Here is a 24,877-nt window from a genome sequence, read left to right on the forward strand (position 1 = left end):
CCTGTCTCTGAGTCTGTCACAGTAATGCCTTCGTGCTCTCTGTGGGGAGCAGCCCATGGGGCAAAGCTATTCCTGGGAGCAGTTCATGCCATAGGTTTACGGATACGGATGATGAGGCGGAATTGGAAAATTTCCTTTTCCTTCGGCATGGCTGTTATTTTTTTGCTGTGTTTTTATAGGCGTTTCAGGTAACGTGCTCAAGCTCCTGTGCAAATTTAGCTACAACAGCTGTCCAAGCCGTTCACAGCTGAATGGGTTTTAATGGGTTACTGAACAGCTAATTGATCAACAAGGCTTTTGCTGTGCGGCGCGGCGGCAGCCTTCCTGCCCTAAATCCCTCGCGCTTGTGACACACTGCCAGTCCTGCAAAACCACCGTGCCCTTCGCTTAACAAGGCGGGGGGAAGCATAAATCTCTCCCGCCTACAGCGTAGAGAGGCTGTTGCTTTTGCTTTCGGACTTATCCTTTGAATCCTTTTATATTTATAGCTCTGTTTTTCCCCTCTGCTTCCCCGTTGGTCCGTCGGTCGCAGGCCTGCGGGTGCAGAGGGGCAGGCGCTCTCGCGCTGGCCGCCGAGGGCTTGCTCCAGCCTTGCTCAGGGTAATTGCCGGTCAGTGCCCTCCCTTGCCCGGGCTCGGCTGGCATAAAGGTTAGCGAGCTTTCTGCCGCGCTGGAAGCGGCGTGCTGTTGGATATGCACTGGATGTTAACTTAGAAAGCGTGTGTTTGGTTTCTTTATTTATACTATTTAAGCAAATAACACCAAGTTCGGCTCTAGCTTAATGCCACTGAATTGCAGGGTGGTGTGGCAGAAGCCATCCTAATCTGGTATTGAAAAATGAACTGTAAAATAGGCAAGTTTGTTGCTTTTTTGCATGCAAAGTCAGTTCTGTAGGTTTACTATTGTTGTAGCGTATAAAATGACTACCTTACACCTCTTTTTTCCTCCTTCTAAGCAGACAAGAAGATGGAAAAGCATGAACCTCTGTCAGGGAGGATAGTCCAAGCTGGGAAGGACCCATATGACATGATTTAAAACAGTTTGCATTTTAAACAAGGCAGCGATTTTCCAGTGGTAATAGCACCTTAAGCTAACATAGGCAGATGTGGCTCTTCCACTGGAGGCAGTGATGGTGTCCACCTGCCTAAGAACCACCTTAGGGATGTCTTTGAGTTGTTCCCCTCCCGTGGCGTGTGGGGCTGATGGTGGTGAGGCACATACCGGCACCACAACACATGGAAGAGGAAGTACGCTGTGCCTGCGCAAGATCCCCACCATGTGTAAAACATCAGAGCCGCTGCTGAATTCAGTGTGAAAATAAACGTTATTGGCAGGAAAATGGTGCAGTGCTACCTGACTATCCTTTGCAACCTTTATACTGACCAGCCGAAGTTTACCTATGGTTTTGGCAGCGATGGTAGTGCAATTTTTGGCTATCTATCTGTCTGTCTTCCTGCTAGTCCTTTGTACAGCTCTTTCCCTTATCTCTAGCCGTGTTTACACTCCCCTTTCATAATCAACGGAGACTGCGCTACCAGTACTGCCTGCTGTCCTCCGCGCTAGCCACCCTCCCAAAAACACGGCATTGAGGAATGAGCAGCCTGTGGCCTGGGTGAGGGTGAAGGGGTTGGTACCGCTGGCAGATAGCTCAGCCTTATTTCCAACACATCTCAGAGGGACCTCTTGGTAAAGATTACCCTTTGGTTACCCAAAAACCCCTCACAATTTCTTGTTTTATTTGCTTCTGAGTTCTGTGGTGCAAAGTAGCACCACAGAAAAGGAAACGATGGCTTAAAGGACAATATAAAGGTTCAGAGGTTGAACAGTCCTCAGTCAGCAGCTTGTGGATTTAATAGATATTTGGACAATTTCCATGCAGAGCTGCTGGCAGGAAAAATTCTGGAAACGTTGCCTGTAGATGAAGGTTGTGCTGCACAAGCAAAAGCCACCTCTAAGCATGTGGTGCTTCCCATTTCTTTTTTAAACCAAGACCACCTGGACTTGGCTGTGATTTGACTTGCTTCTCCTTCCCTTTTTGACTTTGTTTCTGTGTGTGTAGAGTACAGCAGCTTTTTTTGGGGAGCTGTGTGCAAGGATGATGGTGGCTCTCTATATTGCCCAGCTATGCACTCCTATTTGGCAAAAAGAAAGTGAAAGTAAGAAGATGGGCAGATTCCTGTATATTGATTGTCCATAGGTTAAAAGGAATTGCCTCGTAAAACCTGCCTCTATCTTTGACCTGACTGTCAAAGCTTGCTCTCGTAACCTGATTGTGACCCCCTTCCTTGTCCTCTCTCCAGTCTGACTGACCTAAAGCCTTTTTGCTGGCTTTGCTTGATTTTTAAATTGTCTCGCCACACCTTGCCATAACCTTCCAGTTATTGCAAGTGCATTTTGATCAAGCCTTTGCTTTCCCACCATGAGGGTTAAATGGGGTCACCTCCCACCTGCGAGGCTGAGGACTTCAGTTTCCTTGGATCATCCGTGATATTTCCCCCAAAATCATTCTAACACTGTCTTCTCGTTCCAAGATGTGCCGCAGCATTTCCTTCTCCTCCGCTGAAGCCTCGTGCCAGGCAGTTTGAAAATCAGTACCTTTTGAGATATCTCAAGTTTCAGGCAAAACCTGCTTGAAAACTGCAGCCTTGCCTTTTATTTCAGAGGTTGTTACGAATTCTTGAAATAGAGGAGGTTCCTGTACCATTGCTTTAAAGGAAAAAAGTATTTATGTGTTTGATTTCTGTTCCTCAGAGGTACTTAAAGCTCTGCAGAAAAATACCATGTTAACTTCCTGATGTGTTGGATGTGGAATTATTTTTAACTTGCAAGAGCAGTTGTTTAAAAGGAGTTCGTATGTATGTTAGGAGCTTAGCAGCACAAGCGCTTAGCATTTTTTTCCTGTCTTCAGTTGAGCCTATCTGATTATGCTGTACGGGTGCATGCTGCGCCGACAGTTTACAATTCCTTTTCCATATGCATCTTATCTTCCTAAAGGTAGTGTCTGGAGACGTCAGCTCTGTGAGGAGAGATTGATGAATTTATATCAGAAGAATCTTTTTGTCTAGCAGCTCTTCAACATGGCACGCTGTTCAGAATATCTCTTAAAAATAGGAAGTACTGCAGGAATATCAGCTTTGTCACGGTGGTGTCATTTGCCTTCAGTGCCTAGGTATGGCTTGATGTGCCTTCAGTGGCTTTGCCTTCAGTGGCTAGGTGGCTAAACCCTAGTATTTGTAGGAGAAAGCCTGAGTTATCCATGCCAGACTCCTGTCCCCCAGTTTTTAAAGTACCTATTGGTACGTTTTGGGGGATTGTTTGGAGTCTACAGCCAGATCAGCACTAAGTGTGGGGACTCTCTTAGTTGGTATGTAAGTGTGTTTTTCTCTAGGAATGTAAGTATGATGGTCTGACAACTTCAGTTCTTCTGGAGGAGAGATTTTGCCAGGTGTCTTTACTGTCATTCTGGTTTTTTAGTGGGCTTTTTGTTTTTTGCTGCTCATGAGATCTTCCTAGGGTCATTATAACCTGAAGACTTGATCAAATGTTGTCCATAAACTTTGCACATGTATTTATCTGCTGCAGGACAATTTCATCTTATTGGGGAACAAGACTCATACAATAGCTTGAGTCCACTGTCCAAAGAAAGCACAGAGATTGTTGCTTCCATTTTTATTATTCCCAGTGCTTGGCTCAAGTTTCACCTCCCAGGTCTGCTCCTCAAAACTGGGATGCTCCTGAAAACGCTGCCAAATCCAAAAGTTCGTTCCCATTGAGTTGGTAAACTTTGGGCAGTTTGCTTACTCCTTGTCTCCATCTTCCTGGATGCGGCATCTGGTCAAACGCTTCTTCATGTTTCCTTGTCACCCTATTTTTACATCCTGTTTTCCGTACTGACATTTTGCCTTATGGGTGCAGTGAATGGCAAGCTTGATATTTTAGTAGTTTATTATTGTCTATAGGTATTAAATTACTGGTTTGATTGTTTTTATAGGTTGTTTCTACGGCACAACTTTAGGAGGCAGTCATGCTAACAAAACTTGTGCGAGTTGCACCTCTGCAAATAATCTGAAATGCTTTCCATGGAGCAATTATTACTTTATCCTCAGAATAATACAGAAATGGGAATGAGAACAGTGTTTTCAAGGGGTTATAATTTCTGCTCCATGTACTTTGTAGGCCTGCAGGTACGTAAGCACCATTGAGAAGAATCACTGGAGCCCTCTTTATGTTGCTTTATGCCAAATATCGAATCCAATAAAATAGTCACCGGGGCTCAGCGTGCAATGTTCTCGCTCCTGCTCCCTGGGGGTGCCCGCATTATCACCTTCACCATTTACCTGCCAGTTTTTGGGGGGGTTGTCACCTGTTCAGGCAGGAGAAGACAATGATCAGCGGAGTGGAGGCATGGCATTGTGGAGGAAGGCATGGCGTCACGGTGGCTGGCAGGACATCAGGGCAAACTGACGGGGAACGTCTTCGTGAGCATCCGCACGATCCTGTTTCCTGCCCTGCATGTAGTTCGCTGAGAGCTCCTTCACCTGCCTTGGAGCTCGTTACAAAACATGCAAATCGTGTGTAAAGCTGCATGCAGCATAATTTTGCACTGCTACATGGAGCCCAGCGCGGCCCACCAAACACTATCTCCTCCTGTCATCCCTTTCTAACATACGATTGCACTTTGGCTCCAATATCTGGAGAGCTCTGGGTCTGGCCAAGCAGGCTTTCTCATTCCCACAGAAGGTCTGTATTTCTAAGACTGTTTTGTGTTGAAGCCTCTGACCTAAATAAGGTTAAGGATCTGGACTACACAATTAGCACCCGATGCCAGGAAAAAAAAAAAGCTAAGCTTGAGCCACCGTTCCCTGCTTTGCCAGGGCCCGTCTGCGTACTGGGCTCTGCAGTCCTCTTGCATCCTTACGCTTTAAAGGCCATTCTTATGTCCAGACATCTCTGAGCCTGGCACGCCGGGGCACTCCGTGACTGGGAAGCTTTCAAAACTCCTTCCTGCATGTCATTGTGCAGCTGGAAGCTGGGATTGCTTCCAGCTCACTGAAGACACTCCGACATTGTTCCCTCCTAATCCTCTCCTCCTCGCAGAGTATGGTTTTTTGGGAGGCTAGCATGTTCCCTTGTTGGCTTTCCGTGCGGGAAGACAAGCAGCGGTTCATGGGAATAACGTAACCCCGAATTAGCGATGAGCCAAGGCGGAGCGCAGCTATATGGCGTGACAGTGGTACGAGCGCTTGGCTCTACGGCACGCTAGCGAGGATGCTTAGCTAGCCGGGCTGGCTCGTGGCGGTGCTCCATTTATCTGCTTGCTGGCCTGCCCTCAAGAAGCACAAATGTTCAGCGCGGCAGGGCTCCCGGGTTTCGGCAGAGAGAAACGATGCCTCCTTCTCGACCCCGCTTGCAGTTGCTCGGGGGGCGATTTGCTGCTGGTTTGCTGTTTCCTTCTGTGTGCAGGTAGCCAGGGGAAATAAAAGCAGGTTAATGGGACAGGGAGGAGGGTGCTTCCTACTGAACCGGCCTTTTTTCTTCCCAAACCCAGGTACAAGGAGAGAGAGAGAACAAGGTAATGAATATATAGATATATTCAAATGTCTTTACAAGGACATCTTTCAAAGTGCAGGGATTTGACCTTGGAGGTTTGGATTGCATCATTTATAAGATGGTGGCCTTGAGGTCAACCCACCTGATACCTGAAGTTGCTGCTCCAGAAGATTTTGCATAGCTCTTGAGGCATTCACAGGCCTAAGGAGACAGAGCAAATAAAGGACAAAAAGGAAATCTATTCCAGTTAAGTTATTTCACCTTTTCGTGCCTTCTGGCAGGTCAGGAGCTCAGGTGAAGTGAGAACTTCTCCCGTTATACCCGTCTGTGCTGCTGTTCGCTCTGCTGCCCCTTCTGATATTAATAACCATGGGTGTTTGGAGTGCTAAAGGAGTTGTTTTGAGGAGAGGGAAGCTGGGGTAGAATTAAAGCTGTGGGCTGAGGCACGCAGAGATGTGCTAGAGGAGCTCGTATGCACAGTTTGACAGCTTGGTTTTTCTTCAGGGTGTCTCCTTCTAATTATGAGAACCTGTAAACAGCTTTACCCACGAGTACCAGCCAGCTTGACTGGGATCCCTAAATCGATGGCGTACAGATGTAGGAGTCCCCTTTGCAGGGCCGGGCCCTAACCTTCAAGTATCACCCATTCTGAACCTTCAAAAATCATGAAGGTAGTTTCTGAAAAAATAACAGCATTAATTTGGAGCTACACTTACAAATTTTGCAGACTGTTGTGATGCATAATCTCACACCTTTTGCATTAATTCCTCACAGCCGTGCCCTGTGGAAAAGGCTGCGTTCTGCCCTGAGAAAGGAAAGCTAAAACAGGAGGTGGGTAGGATGCTTCACAGCCAGGTCCCACGTTGATATGCAAGATCTGCCGTTGTCTGCTGCGAGCTTTGGGGCACGTCCTGGTATGACTTGAAGGGCACGGCGGTTGGAGGCGTGTTGCTGTGCCTGCTCCAGCTAACCCACATCCCTTTTGCATCTCACATCCTGTAGACACGATGGGTGTTTCCCATCTTGAAAGAGCGTTTTGGAGCATTATTGTGTTTTGGGATGGGGGTGGGGGAGAGAGGAAAGCAAAATCCCAACATCCCAGCTCTGCTGGCTTAAGAAATCAGATGGTTTGCTTGCCACGTGAGAGATTTCTTCAGCGCAGAGCTGGCAATGAGGTGGTTTGTGGCAGTGTTGACTAATTCGTGATAGCAGTGCTTTCCTGCCAGGGGGGGTTTGATCTCAACAAAGTGTTGGCTCACCTCGTGGTGTTACCCAGCTGCCTTTGCACGCTGCCTTTGCGTCTGCGTAGGCACGCGTCACCCCTGCTTGCTCATCAGAAGAGGTTGTCTCCCTGGCTCTGGCTTTCTTGCTGTGGGTCAGGGCAACATGCATTTATTTCGTGTTTTATGACCGAGTAGAAATTCCACCATCGTTACCATGTATGCACGTGGATAATGGCTTCTTACAAGGCTGGAAGAAAGCTGAGTTGTCTTTTTCTGTCATAAAGTAGCAACTGGTATTAAATAACCGGAGTTTCTTTGTGTAGGCAGAAGGTACGCAACTTACTGCTAAACTGCCTGTGTGTGCCCGCTCCTCCTGCGTGGTCTGCCAGACTTCATGTTGGTGGGAGGGCAGGAGGTTTCGTAGTCATCCTCACCCTGCTCTTTGGGGCTATGGGAGGAGAGGACCCTGCCACCCAGCCCAGGGCCCAGCCTTGGCAGTGAAGGGGGGAGCATCTCTGCTGAGGATCTGCTCCAGTGATTGCTCAGCCTCTTTTTCTGTCCATCCTGACTATTAAATTGTGCTTCAGCCCTAACAGTACAGTTTTTGCCTGAACTCTTTGTTCTTTTCTCTGACGAGGAGAAGGAAATTCTCCTTTCTGCTCCTTTCTTCTACCCTGCTTTTCTGGGAAAGCTGTCCTTAGCGTTTTTCTGTGTGGTTGTGTCATGAGGTGTTACATATGTTGTCATCTCCTTCCCGTGCTCTCCTAAAGAGGAAGGGGTGACTGCTGCCTCTTCTTTGTAGCCTTCCCTCCCCAAGTGTACCACTTTCCTCATCCTCCTGTGTCCCCACGAGCAGCACTATCCCAGGCGCAATCACCCAGCCTCACGCGTGCCCGGGGAGCTTACCTTCACTGCCTTCCTGAGCACCCTGCAGACTTGATAACAGATTGACTTTGCTCTGTGGTGTCACCCAGAGACCCATCATACTCCTCCACTCCATTAGGACTCCCTTTTTCTTGCCTTGAGCTCATTCCCTTGAGAATGGTGCTGCTTCATGTTGACCTTATTCCAAATGAGATGCCAAATTGCAATCTTGCGCTCAGCTTTTTTCTTCAGTGAAGTGCTGGTGAATGCTGCCGTACTTGATTTTTTTTTTTCATCATCTGTGACATGGCTGGTCTTTTCCTGAGTATTGGGGTTTGAGGCATTGGGGAGGGGATGATCTTCTTTATCGCCTTGTACGTATATGCCATAGTAATAATTTGAATCGTATTTGATTGTTTAAACTAGTGAAAGATTGGTGAGCACCCAAGGGGCCATAGGCAGGTCCGTTGTAGGACAAAGTTGGTGCCATGTTCTGGAAGCCCCAGGTGCCTGGTTGGCACCATGCTGGGAGAGCGGCCGGCCGGCTGGGGGGACAGGTGCCTTCTGAGATGCCGCTCCATGGACTTCCCTTCGTCAGGAGGAGGTGTGGAGGCTTTCCTTCTCGCTGGGTATCCTGGCCACCTGGATTGCAAACCAAAATCAGTCCCATCGGAGGGATTAATGTGTTGCCGTGGCTATGAGCTTCAGTACCCTTATGTGTGCTGCACAGCTGCATAAAACAGCTGTGCTTAGCCAAGGTGAATGGCAAGGGGAGTTGGTCGTTGGCTCAGGAAGGAGAATGGGCTTGGAGGCAGAGGCCTTGAGTTTAGTCAGGGAGGAATAAACAAGAAAAGAAATGAAATCGCCTTTTTGGTGCATATGGGCTGCGAAACTAATGCTAGAGTTATCCCCTATTAGAAGTCCAATAAACCCTATTAACCTTTCTTACACTGCTGGGACTTGCGTAACGTCAGGAACTCCCCACACGCACACGCTAGCACAGAGGCTGTGGCTGTGTGGTGGGTGCTATTTTTCTCTTTCCTCTGTAAAGCAAAAAGGGCATTTTTTTTTTTTTTTGCCTAACCAAGAGAGATAAGAGAACTTCCTCTTATTAAACCCTGTGGCAACGCAATCCCAACCACATAATATCCGACTGAATTTAAGCACGTGGAGACATCTGCCTTTGGCAATTTTTATTTTTCTTAGAGAGTCAGTGTTTCTCCTCTTTGAACGTGAATCCTAGTAACCCCTAAGACGTCTGGCTGGATCCCTGCCTGCGCAGGGTTACTTCAGTTCAGGGAGTTCACGCTGCCCGCAGCTCGCGGCAGGCTGCATCCACTCACACGCAAAGCACCTTAAATCTTCGCCCTACTCACGCTATCTAGCACAAATAAGAAGATAGTGAGAATCAGGTGTTTAACAAAATCTCCTTTTCACAGCTCTTTGAAAGGCTTTAAAAATATTTATTTTATTTTTCTTTTTTTTTATTAAATCCCCGACAAGCTCACAGCCTTTTAAAATTTGAAGGATTTGGGGTTTCGCTTTTAAGTTTACCTGTGTCCTCTCTCAAGGAAAACCTTTGGTGACAGAGCTGACACACCACAATCATGTTTATTGTCCCGTTACGCATCTGGTGAAGCAGGTATGGCAAGTCCTCCTTGCTTTAGACCTTAAACCTTGCTTTAGAGCTTAGTGGATACTAGCAGGCTGGTTAAAGAAAATTCCGCCATAGATACAGCCCTCTGCAATTTATGTAATGGTCATTTCTATAACTTTCTATAGTAACTGGTTACGTACCCGTGGGCTGGCTGTATACTGTGACAGTTGTGGCAGTTTGCAGGCATCTGTGTTTAATGAGGACTGTCTAATTAAATTAATGTCCCTTTCCGTCCTCTCAGCCTGTGTGATTCCTTAGGTGCTTGGCTTTTGGTTCGATTTTTTATTTATTTTAATTTTTTTAAAATAGCATACAGCCTTTTAAGACTAAGCTGTAGCTGTTCAGTGATTGGGGACTTACTTGTTGCACTTTGAGAAAGAGGCAGCCTAAAACTTCTGCTGCTTGACCGAGTCTTGCTGAGAAGAATACCATGATGCTTCCCGTTGCTGTCCTGCGCTTCTAAACTAGCACTGGTCATCCACCAGGTTTTTCCCCTGCCTTCAGCACCATAATTAATCCTCCACAAACCAGCGTTTGCAAATTGTAATCAAAATTATAGCTAGGAACTATTTGGCCAAATAAGAAAAAAAAAGGTGGGGGGGCAACTATAAAAGTTAGAGCAATGATCCAAACCACAAAAAGTAAATGCTGAAGTAATGAATAATGCATTAATGCTTTCCTTAAATCTGAAGTAGGAGCCATGTACACTATACAATTATCACTTCTATAATGCATATGCTTTCATGCACTGTAAAATGTCTAAATGAGGCATTAAAAAGTGAGGTGGTCTAAGAGAACAAAGCTATGGCCTGGGACTGTAGCCACCATGGCTTTGTCCCATCTCCATCTCTGACATGATGTTGGACAAGTGTCGTCACTCCTCTGCAGCTTCAGGCGTATGCTCATTGCTGCTTCAGAAGCAGTGAGATCCTCCCACTAGCTGCTCGTTACTCTTTCTCAGCACCCAGAGCTGATCCAGGTTAATCTGGGAGTTTCTTGTCTGCCAAGTAAATTGGCTTCACTTAAACAGCTGCCGAATGCGGCTTGTTGAACAGGAGCAGTGACTGCTCAAACCACTTTATCTGCAGTTGCAAGAGAAAGCCAGACTATGCCCTGGCTGTATGTGTTGGGAGCAGTGCTTCTTGCCACCTTTGTAAAGCATGTGGAGGTCCACAGGGAGTAGTGTACGAAGACCCCAACTTTAAAATACGCAGGCAGGAGAGCTGCTATGGTGGGGACGTGGCGTGGGGAGAGGTCTACCAGGTGGTCACCTCTGGTGTCTGGTCAGCGCTGCTGCCTGTCAGGGGAGAAGAAGCTCTGCCATGTGGCCGTCCCGGGAGGGTGGATGCGGCTGGCATGGTTGTGGTGCCAGCGCTGGGAGCAGGGTGCCTGGGCAGTGCTGTTGCGTTTCAGCGGGATGCTGCTGACCTGGACCTGGGGAGGTCCAGGCACGCCATGTAATACCTTATCAGGTCGGAGCACTTGGGAGACTGACACTGCAGCGCATTTCTTTTTCCTTTTTTTTTTTTTTTTTTTAGTTTATTATTCTGACAAATGCAATGGTTGTATTTGTTATAAATAAGTGGGAAAGTCACAACTTGGTCCTGTGTACAGTACTCAGCTTCAGGGAAGCATTTACTGCGTCCCGTTGTACAGAGGCTTTTTTGCAGTCATTAATTGAAAGATGTTTAATCTGCCTTTGTAACAGCACCCATTATTGCTAGCCACATAAGCTTCTGTGTATGTACCCATATGACACTCTTGATTTGAAACTTGTTATTCCACAATTTAAAGCTTTCAGTGATATCTTCCATGATATAAACTTCAGGTTTCTTCTCTTCTCTAGAAGAAATGTCATTTTAATGAGGTTCCTTAACTGATGAGGTTCATTCTTATCTCAAAGTCATGAGGTACTAGAACAAAAAGGCTACTGTGATAAGTTAATGTAAAATAACTAACTGTGCTATTTTCTAAGTACATATTAGAACAAGGAGAAAACCTTCTGCTATGCCTGCTTCAAGGGAGTTGTTAACATGGCACATTAATTAAGCCCATGCCAGAAAATGCCATGCTGGTTAGGAGCTCAGCAGAAGCTCAAATAAAGGATTAGTTTCCCCCCGCCTCTCCCATTCCTGTGCTGTGACTGACGTGACTGGTTTCATGGTGGGTGAGACATCCCTTCTGTAGTGTCTTTTGGTCAAAAGTTTCACAACAGCGTGTAATCTTCCATGAAGAGCAGCTTCAATCTTGACAGCAGCTCGCAGCTCAGAAAGCTTGGGAACCACCAAGTGAGACAATTATATGGACAGTGGTGACATGCCGTTAGGTGAGATGAGAGCAGGGGGAAAAGCAGAGAAGCTGTTTGGCTTCTTTACTATGTGTCTCGCTCTGTCTTCTGAAGAGCCTGGCACAAGCCATTGTTGGGGAGGGGGAAAAAAAAACATTACTTGACCCATCTGTCCAGTCAGATAAACCTATTCCTATGTCAACAAAGACCATTGTGGTAGAATGCATTTGCTACCCGGGGTAATGATCCTTTATGATGGGTAAGAAGTTGTTATGCACTGTAACAGTACATAATTTGGGGGAGTGGCTGCCATGGCAGATGGTAGCCCTTCAATCCAGAAGATCCTAGAGAAACTCGGATGGGTCAACAGAAGCCTTATGAAGTGCAACCAGAATCCCAGCACTGCAGGTAAAATAACCCCTCGCTTTAGTACAAGTGGGCAATTGGCTGCTTTGGGGTCTTCAGAACAGGCGCTAGAAGAAGCTTCCTCACTCAGAAGTTGGTGCAGCACTGGAAGAAGTTATCTCAAGGCCATGGAGTCTTAGAGTTTTGGAGATTTCAAAGACTCAGCTGGGTGAAGCCACAGCTGACCTCATGATAGTCCCATGTTGAAGGGGTTGATGCATCAGACAGTCTCTTTTGACCAACGTTCCTGTGTTTGTGGTTCTGTAGGGCTCCTGGAGACAGATACCTGGGATCTGGTTGATGGATTCTTCTCTTTACCACACACAGTCTCCAGGAATTTTCAGGGATGCAGTAGAAAAAGTGAATGGTAGCAGGCTGTAGTCTGTTCTGCTATACGTCTATGTTGCATACTTTCTTTTTGAGTGGCCTGTCCCTTCTGCTTAGACTCTGTCCCTTCTGCTATAGCTCTGCTGGAAAACTCTGCCAGCAAACAGAGCAGAGGCTGGTTCGAGGACAGCAGTTGGCTCAGAGAGTGCCGACTCAGCCAGTTTTTCTGACTTTGAGAACTGAGGAAGGATTACATTCTCTCCCGGATTAGAGTTGCAGCTATGTGATGCATCCCATGGAGGTTTAAATCAAAACCTTTCTGTGTTACTCTGCTCAGAGCAAAGGTTATATGAGGTTGTGGTTTTTGGCTAACCAGAGGCTTAAGCTTTGTGTAGCCGCTATCACACTTCAAAGTCATTATTAAAGTAAAAAACAACTGGACTGATAGAAAGACTGTCTAGTCTGCTATTTGGGTTAAAGTTATATAAATAGCACTCCAAATGCCCCATAAGCTAAATTCCCTATTCTAATGCAGTATCATGTGATGTTGTAGATGAAGCTGGTAGGATACTTTTGTAATTAGCTCTTGGAAAGGAGGCTTTTAACTTCTTACACTTACATGAGAGGTGGTTTTCTTATCTGATTTGTGCTTTCTGTGGGTTCTTGCAGACGTGACCTCAGTATTGGGCAATTGTTATTTTCTGACTACAATATTCTTTGCATTTCCAGTGACCTAAGAGTGTAGCATCAGCAAAACCAAAATTCTTTATGGCTTGACATCAACTCCACTTGTGAGTAGCCTTACTCAGTTGTCTTCAGTGGTGTTTCTGACAGTTAAAGGCGTGGGTGCATGCAAGACGGAGGAGTGCCATCTTCACCGGTATGCGAAACTCAGGTTTTCTGCCTCTGCTCCCTCTGGCCTGCTTCTTTTCACAGTTTTCCATTTCTTTACTTCACATTTTGGAATGTGCAATTGACCTCAGTTTTAGGAGGATGGATGTATGTTCACATTCCTTCAAAGCTTGGGTACCAAATTGTTCTATTTTCTGTAATCTTTAAGTGGGCTAGCCAAGTGACAGTTTTGAGGAAGTCTCATCTCCTGTGGCTTTTCCTCCACCATATGGTATAGATGCTATAAAGAGAATGACCCAGTTGTTGGCCGTGGATCCTGCCACCATTCCTGTTCGTGGTGCAGTAGATGGCTGTGCTGACTGACACGCTCAGCTCTGTTGACGTGCAAACTTGATAGTGTTAGGCTAGGCCTGCGCTGAAGACTTTTGCCAGAGTAGTAATGCAGGAATGTTATCTTGTCAAACCCCCCTTTTCTCCCGCCTCCTGGTGACGAGGCCTCAGTCACCTTGGCAAAGTCTTTTCTTCGCCCTTTGACGCCTGCCCCTTGCTCTTGCAGGGCACTGCAGCATCAAGGTCTTGTCACCAGCTTCCACTCTAGAAACATGGTTGGGCTGGCTTTTAGCCACACAGTGGGAAGCCCTTAAAACATACGGGCTGCCTGCTAATACAGTTTCTGCTTTATTCTCTACCTGTTGTAATGATGCACTTCATTTTGTCCTTTATGTTGAAATGTCTTTGAATTTGTAAGACAACATAAGCTGCTTGTGAAAGAGCCGTAGAGAAAAGTACGCTTGACCAAAGCACTGCTCTTTATTTCTGTAGCACTCCTTTCCCCTTGTTGCACTGCCTCAGCGATTTCATAGCGTCTCTCCGAGCACCTCTTGTGTACATTCTCCTATTTTAATCCCCGGCGTTTGGCCTCGTCCACTGTATAAACAGTTCCACTTTGGCATGAAGTCTTCTGCAGAAGATGCTCATATGAAATGCACAATTGCTGTGGCGCTCCGCCAGCCTCTTCAAAGTAGGAGCCAACTTTTGAGGGTCAATCTCTTTGTTAAGAGCATACTACAAAAGACTTTGAAGTTCTGTATCCAGATTCAGCCAGGAAGCTTCAACACTCTTTGCATAATGCCAGGCTAAATTTTACTGGCACTCAGATGCCACCAGCTGATTGTGGTTCTCCAGCCACCAAACTGCAGCTTTGTTCTTGGGCCTCTATTTAACAAAACGAACTGGCTTCCGTTGTATTCCTTTGTAAGGTTTTTAACTGGGCAAACCCATTTCTCTGAGAGGAGGATGTGCATGTATGACAAGGTAATATTGCATTAAGTTTCTGAGAACGAATAAAGGGACATGAGGAGCTTTCACATAAGAGCTTGATAGCATATGGTTCACATACCTGATGGAGAAAGGGGATGCAAACTATTTCAAATCGCATTTTATTGCTTCCCAAGTTCAAGTCTGTTTTGCAGGGACACAGAGGTAAATTCTTCAAGTAGAGTCCCTATTAATCGCTTTGCATCCCAAGCCCCCATAATTTTATTGGTAGCTTTGTTCTTCGTGGCAGAACGATAGCATGGTGGTGTGCCCTTTCCCAAACATGCCCATTTAATTTAATTAAGGGCTACTCAGTTTTTCCATTGCTGCAGTAGGGCAGGGTTGGATTGGAGAAGGTGCCATTTCTGGAACTAAGAAGCTCTACCCCAGCAGAGAATGATTCAGAAAATCCGGAAAAAGAGCCAAATGCCAGAGACCACTTACACTATAACATAATGCCTATATTTGGAAGCTCTAAGTCACCTTTGATTTTTATGAGCTTCTAAATTTTTGTTTTCAGTCTTGGTCTCCTCCCTTGTTGGACGGATTTGAATAATTCAGAGCAAGTTAAATAACTTGCCTGTGTCCAGTTTTAATGATTCTGAAGAAATCAATGTTGCTGCAAACACGACACTCTTTGTGAGCCTCTGTCTTCCTGCAGAGTTATAAGGAAACAGGCATCCTTTGAAAAATAAAAAAAAAAATCCTAAGACTGCGAACATTATACAGAGCATTTTCCCTAATTTCAAAACCACTGGACATTAAGGTGAAGCGGTTTGAAGGGAGACATTATTAGATATATTAGACACTCTTAGCTAAATATAGTAAGAAATTCAATATGGAAGAAGGGAAATACATTTTATCACAATATAAATTAAACTAAAAGCCAGCTCTCCTCTTTTTTTAATACAGGCAACTGGTTTTGGTTTGTTGTCTGTCAGAAGTGAATTGAAACAACACGTGTGTGTTTTGTGAGTAAATATGACTGTCATCAGATTATTTCCACCACCCCCCCCCCTTGCAATAGTATTCTCTTACTCTTCCTGAATCATCATGTAGTGAAGTGTTGGGCACAGGAGTAATCAGTGAAGGAGTAGGTGGAAGTGGTGACAAGAGAAGCCTCCTGGATTGTCACCCCGAGTTTTGAATGATGTTGGAAGTTAAGCTGCATTGCCACCGTCTGTACCTGGTCCCGCTTAGTAGATATATGCAGACAAGATTGCTGCATTCAATGTAGTTTAATACAGGTATTTGATTTGCTTGTCCTTTATTCATTAGGCTACTACTCTGTAATCATTATGTTCCTGGCAGTCTCGGGCCTTCTGTGGTTTTATCTCATGCGTTTGGGAATTTGGGGGTTATTTTTAGCTGCCTAGTCTATTTTAAACTCTTTTAAAATATAAAAATAATCAACAAATAATGAGTTAGAACAGATTGATCCTTTTGAGCCATTTGTCTAATTAACCTTTGGCTCTCAGGAATCGGCTTTGGTTCTGTTCAATCGAGTGCAATCTATCTCAGCCCTTAATAACCAGCATTTCTTCCGAGGACCTTGGAAGTCTTCCATGATGCTTACTTTTCTAACTGCTGTTGTCATTGCACCAGTTTGCAGAGAGAGAGTTGGAGAAGGATAGGAAAGAAGAATAAGAGCATGGCAAAAGAAAAGGCCACGGGATGGCCTATAACTTAGCAAACACAGTGTTTCTAGAAGGTGCTGTTAGCTCTGGGCTCGTGTCTTCAGTACTCTGCACCCCAAATTGAGATGGGGTAGCAAATCTGTATGAACATAATAATGAATGAAAGGAGAGTATTTATGTGCACACGCATGCTGCATGCACGCCAAAGGATGCTCCTTCTGCACTTCCTCTGGTTTAAAAGTTTGAGGGAATCTTCAGAAAGGGAGACTTTATGCAAGTGGAAATCAGTAGGTGATGTCCAGTCTCCTTCCCCTTACCTGAAAAAGGAAGGAATTAGGCCTGAGACATGATCCTTTATGTGGAGGAGGAGGTAAATAGGATGCTCCCCTGCTGCTCTTAATCCTCTCTATGATAGAAACCCCCAGAATTTGCAGAAGTGTCCTGTTGAGCATCAGTGCCTCACAACTCAGGAGATACCTTTTCTGGGTAGGTGGACAAAAAAAGAATGATCTTTCTGTAAAGTCACAGAGAGTCTGGGAGTTTTGATCAGCTCCTCTCTTAACGTCACTGTGCACGACCTGCTCTGCTTACTGACATAGGAAATGTCCGTATGCACAGCAGCATGGATTTCATCCCTTTGGAGAGAGCTTGGGATGGGTGTTCCCAAGGAGGAGGTCAGTAAGGCTTCCAGGTCTCGTTATAAGTGGGCATTCATGCTTTCTGCTTTCTGCTGGTTGTGGTTTGGGTCATTTGGTGAGCATGTCTTACTTCTTTCCAGAGTGCTAGGAAGAAGTCCGCTGTTCTTGCAACCTCCCTTTTTGCACTCACGCATTGGGAATACACAGAGTCCAGGGTTTATGAATCATTGTTCTATTCCTGCAATGATATAGCTGTGCCAAAACCACAGCATCACTCGAACATAAATCACACTCTCGAAGCAAAGTTCGCAGGGCCTGCAAAATGATGGCTTTGCCCCAGGTGTAGGAAAGAGAATAGCAAGGGGAGAACTGTGTGCAAGAGAGGATTGAGAGAGCTTCCCTGGAGCCAGGGAACCACTGAAATGGAAAAAGAAAGGAGTGAACTATTTCAGTTGCCTCCTGCCTGTTAGCTTGGGTAATGCTGCTGTTTACCCCCTTCAACTCTCAGTAGTAATGATCCATAATTCATGTTTTCCCCCTTTTAGTTCCATTACAGTTTCCTTTCTCCCCACGACAAATACTCCACTCACTCACATAATGTAATAGGATCCGCGAATGCAAACATCGGGGGAACAGTGTTTGTCTGGCCTCCGCTGCACCGCCGATTTGCTTGATGGATTTCAACTTCTCTGCTCCTTCCATTTATTCCTGGTTCCCTTCCCAGCTGCGGAGCCTTCATCTGCTTTTTGGTTTCAAACCATTCTGCAGGCGAATCGATGATGGCTAGACATCAAAGAACAGCTGCTTTCATCTGAACTATGAAACTGTTAAAAAAAATAGCCCTAAATAAATTTACATATATATATTAAAAATATGTTTATAAAATTATATATAAATTTATAATAGCTATTTAATATATAAGTATATATTATGTATTTATGTAAATACATACTATGCTAGAATATAGATATATATAAAGTAAATATAAATATATATATATTTTTTAAAGGAATTGCAGCTCTGTGGTTTTATCCTAATTTCTACTTACTGTACATATATTTTTCCTGAGAATCTACCAAATCATTTTGTTGTGTCATTAGCTGGCAGCTAGTCCCAAAGCAATATGGCATGGTATTCCCATCCAAGCCTGTCAGCTTACTTCATAAGCTCTCTGGTGGCTTCCAGCAGCCGTTAAGACGTGGCAGCGGACGCGATTTTTCCTTCCATTTAAGGAGTGATTGAGAAGACGCGATGCTTTTAGTGGAAAAGGAGAAACCAATTTTATTTCCTTGTCAGACTTCGTAGGGGTAGACAGAGGAAGTTTATGAGGCTGAAAGTCATTAAGCGTGCTTTTTTCCTTTCTTCCGTCTGCTTTTGTTTTTACTGGAGTTTGAGTGAACAGGGTCTTGGGGTGAAAGACAGCTTTGTAAATGGGATATGCTGGCAAAAATGATATGGTTTTTCACGGTGCATGCATTCACGTACGTCTTAATGGTTACTTCTTCACTGTAGAGGCACCCCATTTAGGTCGCCCATTGCCCCGGTCGGTGTGGGCAGCCCCGAGGAGGGAGCAGCACAGATGGCTCTGCAGGCCCCCAGAGCTGGATCTCAAGTCAGTGCTCAGAGACTTGCTCCTCGGTCATCTCACCATGTTAAGCATAGTCTGCCATGCTGCCCGTAGGAGCCCGCCATTCTTTCACCTGCCTTTGTGCAAGGTAATCATCACCAGGGCGGGCAGAGTCAAGAAACCAAGCCTTGGGTCTCATTAGACATTAGCAGCAAGGGACTATATTGGACTTCCAAATATGTTGGCAGCAGCTCTATATTTAAAACAAACAACCAAACAAAAAAAACCCCCAAAACCCACAAAAACCCCCACTGCAAACACCTCCCTTCCCCCCCCCCCCCTCCCCCATTGGCTTAAGCAGCAAGATATATGTTTTTCTGTGTTTGTCACTTTTTGGCTGTTATCTTTCCCCACTCTCCATGTACTCCCCAAAGCAGCACATGCTTGGTGCCTAAGCTTCTGCCTGCGCTTAAAACAATTAGAAAACAGTTAATCAATCACAGCCCTTAATGTGAGACTGTCGACAGCTGGCTGCAGCGGGGACGTGCCACAGCCCTCGCAGTGAACACATACCCGCGACGGCCGCTTCCCCATCCTTATCGTTACTCACCCTGTCATCTGGCAAACGCCAAAGGAGAAACTGGGGCTGCGGGCTGCGATGTGAATGGTGATGAAACGGAGCGTGCCTTTGCGGTAGGGGAGCTGGGGACTGAGGTCAGGCGTGGGGAGAGTGGGTGGATGATGGGGAGCGCTCTCTCGCAGGTAGCAAGGGTCATTAGCACAACTCAGCTGCATTTTTTTTTGGCTTTTTTTCTTCCAGCTCTCATGTTTCATGCCCATCTTGTAGAGCAGAACTGATTCATGAGTGAGGTCAGTTTGTGTAGATACGCAAATACAATTTTAGCATACAAATTTGATGACCCAAGGGGTCTTGTCCTCTTCTTTTGTGTTATTAACCCCACTGTGAGTTGGGGACACTTCTGTTACATGCATCCATGCTCCACTCTTGGATATGTAAGTCATCCATAAAACGTCACCATGGGCCATAACATGGCTATGGAATCTTATCTCAAGAACAAAGGGGAAACGTTTATGGACTGAAAGGGAGGGAGGAGGGAACGATTTAATGATGCTCAAAATAACGGTTTGGAGTTGAGTGGGTTTTGCGCAGGCTATTTATAATAATGTCTGTGAGTCTAACTGAAGCATGATTCGGTACAGCTGTATGCTGAAGAAGGAGCCAGAAGACTAAGAGAAGTCAAATGGCATTTCTTGATGTTGTTAACTTTAGTCAGGCTTATGCACTGACTAATAGAAAGCATGAGGTTTTTGGAAAAACTCAGGCCCCGAGCAAAGATGTATAAGCTTGCAGAGCAAATTGAGACCAGTCCTCAGTTCACATTGCTGCTGGATGACAAACCCAGGGTCAGTGATGATGAGCCACGTGTCGTACCAGCCCGCAGGTAGGAGACTGGCCGTGCCGGCTGTCCGGGGAGCTCTGTTCTTCCAGGCTGAGGAGGGAGGCTGGCTGCTGGGAAGGAAAAGCAAAGCGGTAGGAAATCCAGCTGTGCTGGCATGCCTGGAGACTGAGACTGCACCAGCTGTTTGCAGGCTACCAAGGCACGGAGAGCTAAGGTGCAGGCGCTGGGAGTGCCAGCTTCCAGCCGGGTCTTGCGTTAGGCTGCCTTCGCAGCCGCCCTGCATCACAGCACCTAGCAGCTTCTGTAGGATGCCGGCGTGAGGCCAAGTGTTTGCTTAAATGCTTCGCTGACTCTCTGATCACTGAACTTAATGCTTCACATTTTCCTCACTTGCTCCTCTCCCTTTTTCTCAAAATTACCAGGTTCTGCACTGAATGGAAACCTCAGCTCCGCTCTGGGGTCGGCTCAGCAGATGCAGGTCGCTGTGCTTGTTGATGCAGGGCTCTGCTCTGGAGACCTTCTCCCTTGATAGTGGCAGCCAAGTGACCTGTGTCCGTAATGGCTGCAATTCTAGTGCTGTGCAGGAATGGTCCAGAAGCTGGCTGTAATCCTAAATCCTCTTTACCCCTATACTAGAGCACCCTTCAAGCTGGTTTTGGAGGAAGCAGCTTCTCTTCCTCAGGTGAAGACCTCAGGTGCATTCTTGCATGGATGGATCTTGGATCTGCCTTGCACGGCGGTTTCTGTGTATTCCATCTGCCTTGCTGCAGAGCCATAGGTTCGCTGGTTTGCAGGCAGATGATCTTCTGGTGGTTCTTAGGAAGGCCCTGGCATCCCCTATTGCAAGAGCAGATGGGATTTTGTGGGCAATGCGAACTCAAGCTGGGAAGTGAAGCTCAATGCAAATAAAACGCGATGATGGCTCATGGTGAATAGGAATGCACCAACCAGCAAGGGACTTATCAGCAAGTTTGCAGTATGGCAAAAGGTTGCTAAAAAGGCTTACATTATTCCTGGGTACGTGGGATTAGAGAGAGGAACCCAATGCTACATGTTTTTAAGTAAGAAGACTTAGAGGAAAGGATTGCAATGCTACCCTGAGGAGTAGAAATGTGCTGTAACTATAGGCATTTGCTCAGCACTGTGACTAATCTTCTGGAAACCAAAAGGAATTCCCTTAGAGGAGAATGCCGTGCGTCACCCGTGGCCAAAAAAAGAGGGGGTCGTGTTTCCTTGACAGCACATCATGTTTGCATATTTTTACTGCTGGAGGAGAGTCCTTCATCCTGATCGCTGCATGTTTTCAGGTATTTTGAGTGTGCCTGGGGCGTCAGGATATTAATTCCAATAGCTTTGCTTAAACAGATTGTGTAAGTAATTAAGTCAGTGAGTATTTTTAATAGGGTTTCAGAAACAAGCAGGGACATTTTCATCAAGTCAGTAGTGTTACTTGCATTACAGGTTTCTGACTTTAAAGCTGGTAGATTAGAGCAGGTGCTCCAAGAACCGAAAGGTTTCTTCAGGAAATATGATTTTTCTACAACTTTATTCAGAGTTAGTGTTTGCATACTGCAGGTGAGGATGAAAGAAAGGACTCCACAGTATATAAACAGAGTACTTAAGTGTTGCATTGTAGACAGCAAGAGCTTGGGCTTCAGCATTGGCTTTTGGTAACTCTCTTTGCATTTCTGCTTTATTAGAGATTTCCCCCCTGCCCCTCAGTTACTGATTATATTCCCATCTACTCTGAAATCCTTGGCGAACACATAAGCTACAAACAGCATATGTAGTTATGAGCTGCTTTCAGTGTTTGTAGGATTGCTGATGCAGTGCCTAAATAAGCATGATTTCTTTTCAAAGCATCAAACCCCCAAAGCAGCAGCCTTGAAAGAAGCTACATTTCCAAGCCGACATTGCATAAAGTAGCACATACTGATGTTGCTTGGAATTGCTAGAAGAAATAGCAGTAAATAACTGGCTATGAGGAGAAATTTTCCAGGTAGTGGACTGTAATCCAGTGGGCAGAGACAGCATCCCTGGTGGTGCTTCAAGGAAAGAAGCGTCTTGCAGCTGGTTGTATGAAGGCTGATATTTGCATTTGCTGACTCCTTTTGACCCAGAAAAAATAACTGGTGTCGCCTGAGGAGCAAAGAGTAAAGTACTGGGCAAACACTGATCTCTGTAAATTTATAACAGTAGAGGGAAGTCTTTTTTCTCACCAAGAGTCAAACAATGTTGTTGCAAGTCATGTAACAACATTGAATTTGCATTCAGCCCTGCATAGGCAGTATCTCTGTAGGATGTAAACGTTTTGTATGGGTTCTTCACCTCTGAACAAGACATCCCTGTAAATACAATGAGATAAAGTAAAAAGATTCCTGCTCCCTGTTTTATTACTTGCTTCTGTGTAACTCAGTATACTTTGTTTTAAATAAAAGCATACCAGTTGAAGGAGTTTTGTGGGGCTTTACTAGTGTAAATGGGAAGGAGGGTAGGTTTGTACACTAAGATGATGATCTCTGATGAAAACAGTACTTGCATTTGGGGCAGTCTACGTCTTTCTTCTGCAGTTGTTGAGTGTCAGATAATCCATAATTAACATTCTAGAAATAAATCAGTCAATTGGTAGAAGCATCAGCAGCCTTGATTGATAGATTCTACCTTTTGATGATAAAGTGATTGAAAAGTCTCTGGCTTCAAAAGGAAAAAGACAAAAGTAACTTGCATAACGAAACCCACACTGTTGTACAGCTTGCAGAAGGGAATGGGAAAATGTTAGATTTTACTATGTACATGCGGACTTGAAGGAATCTTTGCAGCAGCCCAGCTGGCTGTGAGCATCCTGGATGCCTCCACATGCGTGTTAGACTACCTCCCTCTCACCCATCCTGTGTTTTTCCGAAATGCACCGCAACAGAGGCAGGTCACCCAAAACTAAGAGGTGAGCCCTGAATTCAGAGGCAGGTCTTGATTGTGCCTGCATTGCTACTGCCTATGTTACTGGACTTTGTTCTCCAAGACGCATCAGCCTAGGCTCCTTCTGAAGTTCAAGGTTGGACACAACATTGCAGGGTTTTTTAAATGGAGGTGCCTTCTTTGCTTGGTGCCCATCCCATCTTTATTTTGCTTGCTGGCTGAATTGCAAGGAAAATTATGTTAAAAAATACCTTGTATTGGCTTTGTACTTTCCCCAAGTACCTTCCAGTTCAGCTGAATGCTTGCGTGCAGCCTAGTGTGTTCACCAAATGGTAACAGAAAATCATGTGTCCCCTGCTACTGTAGTGGTTGGGCTTTAATGGAATACCTTTTTCTTTTTCCTGATTATCCTGTTGTTTTCTGAACCATCTCCACCCTCTCTGTCTTAGTAATAATAGCCTCTACAGACTGGAAATGTATGGTCTGGGACTATTTTATAATTCATTGGATATAGGCTTTTTATGATGCTTTGAAGACATCTGAAAACTAGAAGTACATTAAAGTGAAAGCACATTCGTGTTTAGGGGGTAGGCTGTGAATACTTGTAGTGGAAAGCATTGTAACACAGTAGAAGGACAGGACTAAAGCTATGTTTTGCCAGCTGCTGTTTTAGGATGGACATACATAAATAATGTATAAGATGTCTGTGGACATTCAAGAATTATGCAACATTGCTCTGAGGTTTTGAAAGGCTAATAAAACTCCTTGTAGTACATGGCAAATTATATCCTTTGGCAGACTTCTATGTTGACTATTCGCACAGTCTTGAATACGAGCTTTTAACTATACTGGCTCTTTGCTGTGTCTGTCTACAGAGTCGTGAGAGTCATTTAGACATTATTTATATGCATCATTTGGTTCTTCCACTGCCACACAGATGTTTTCGTATCCCTGGGTAAAGGAAATTATCCTCTGGAGTCCAAGGATAATATATTAAGCAACTGGTTTTAAGACTGGGTAAGGAAGGCGAGCAGTCGGAGTTGCAATACTAGTCTACTCCATGGGTAAAAAGGCTGCCAGCTTTCTGCAAGCCTGACTTGGGGCAGCATAGTGTGACAGCAGCTTCTGCCCTTGTGGGAGGACGTAGGGGATGATGCCAGGATAGGTGGGTTGAACTGCCCTGGGGAAGTGAGGTTCCTCTCTCATTTCATTGACCATATAGTGAATCTAACCGTTAGCTTCGATTAGGCACCAAAGATGTAGAGAGCTAAAGTTTAGGTGGGCTGAATCGTAACCATGCTGTCCTAAAGATGCCCAGCTCCGTAGGTGGATGTGTTGTTGATCCCTTCTGCTCTCTGGCCAAGGCAGCTGCTGTGGACCATTGATGGCGAGCACCCAGGGATGGGGAGGTGTGAGGTGTGGCCTCACCAGTGCTGCGCAGAGGGGAAGGATCACCTCCATCCACCTCCTGGCGATGCTTTGCCAATACTTTTCAGGTTCATACCTGTCCTGTGAGCCCTGCAGCTTGGTGGGGATGCAACAAGGTCTTTCCTGAAATTCCTTAGTGTGGAAAGGATTGGGCTTTTGCACTACACGGGGACATGTGCAAGTAACTGAAGTTGAAGGAGGATAGATAATTTCTATTGAGTTTTTGATAATTTCTTATAATTATGAGATTGATAATTTAATATAATAATGAGATTGATAATTTCTATTGAGTTTTTGATAATTTCTTATAATTATGAGATTGATAATTTAATATAATAATGAGATTGATAATTTCTATTGAGTAAATACTCATTAAACTGATCAGTAAAGTATAGATGTTGTACAAGGTTCTCTTATATACCTTGATTTACCTGTGATTTTACCCATCTTACAGGGCTAAATCCTGCTTGAGTAACTCTCATAATCTTGTTGAAGTGAACGAAATTCAGTGTGCAGGATTTAGCCCCTAGAGGTAAACTTGGAAAAGATTCAGTAGGTGAAGAAGTCTGGGTTTGATTAGCAAATGGCATTACAAGAATAATAATTATGGATTATCTCTGTACCTTACTTTCAAACAGTTATGCACATTTCCCTCATAGCTCCCTCAGGTTTCTTGAGCTGGGTTGTCTTAGTTACTGTACCTCACATATAATATTGTAAATCCCTGGGAATGACTTTCGTGGGACTCATAGAAACTTGTTGATACTGAAGAACAAAACTGACTAAAA

At 45.1% G+C, this 24,877-nt stretch overlaps 1 protein-coding gene across 1 annotated transcript in view; it reads left to right on the forward strand.

Annotated features, from left to right (window-relative positions):
- Positions 1–24,877, forward strand: part of EEPD1 (endonuclease/exonuclease/phosphatase family domain containing 1) — a 65,150-nt gene that overhangs the window by 10,340 nt on the left and 29,933 nt on the right. The window lies entirely within an intron of this gene.

The sequence above is a fragment of the Ciconia boyciana genome, chromosome 2, assembly GCF_034638445.1.
Source record: "Ciconia boyciana chromosome 2, ASM3463844v1, whole genome shotgun sequence".
Taxonomy (NCBI): Eukaryota; Metazoa; Chordata; class Aves; order Ciconiiformes; family Ciconiidae; genus Ciconia; species Ciconia boyciana.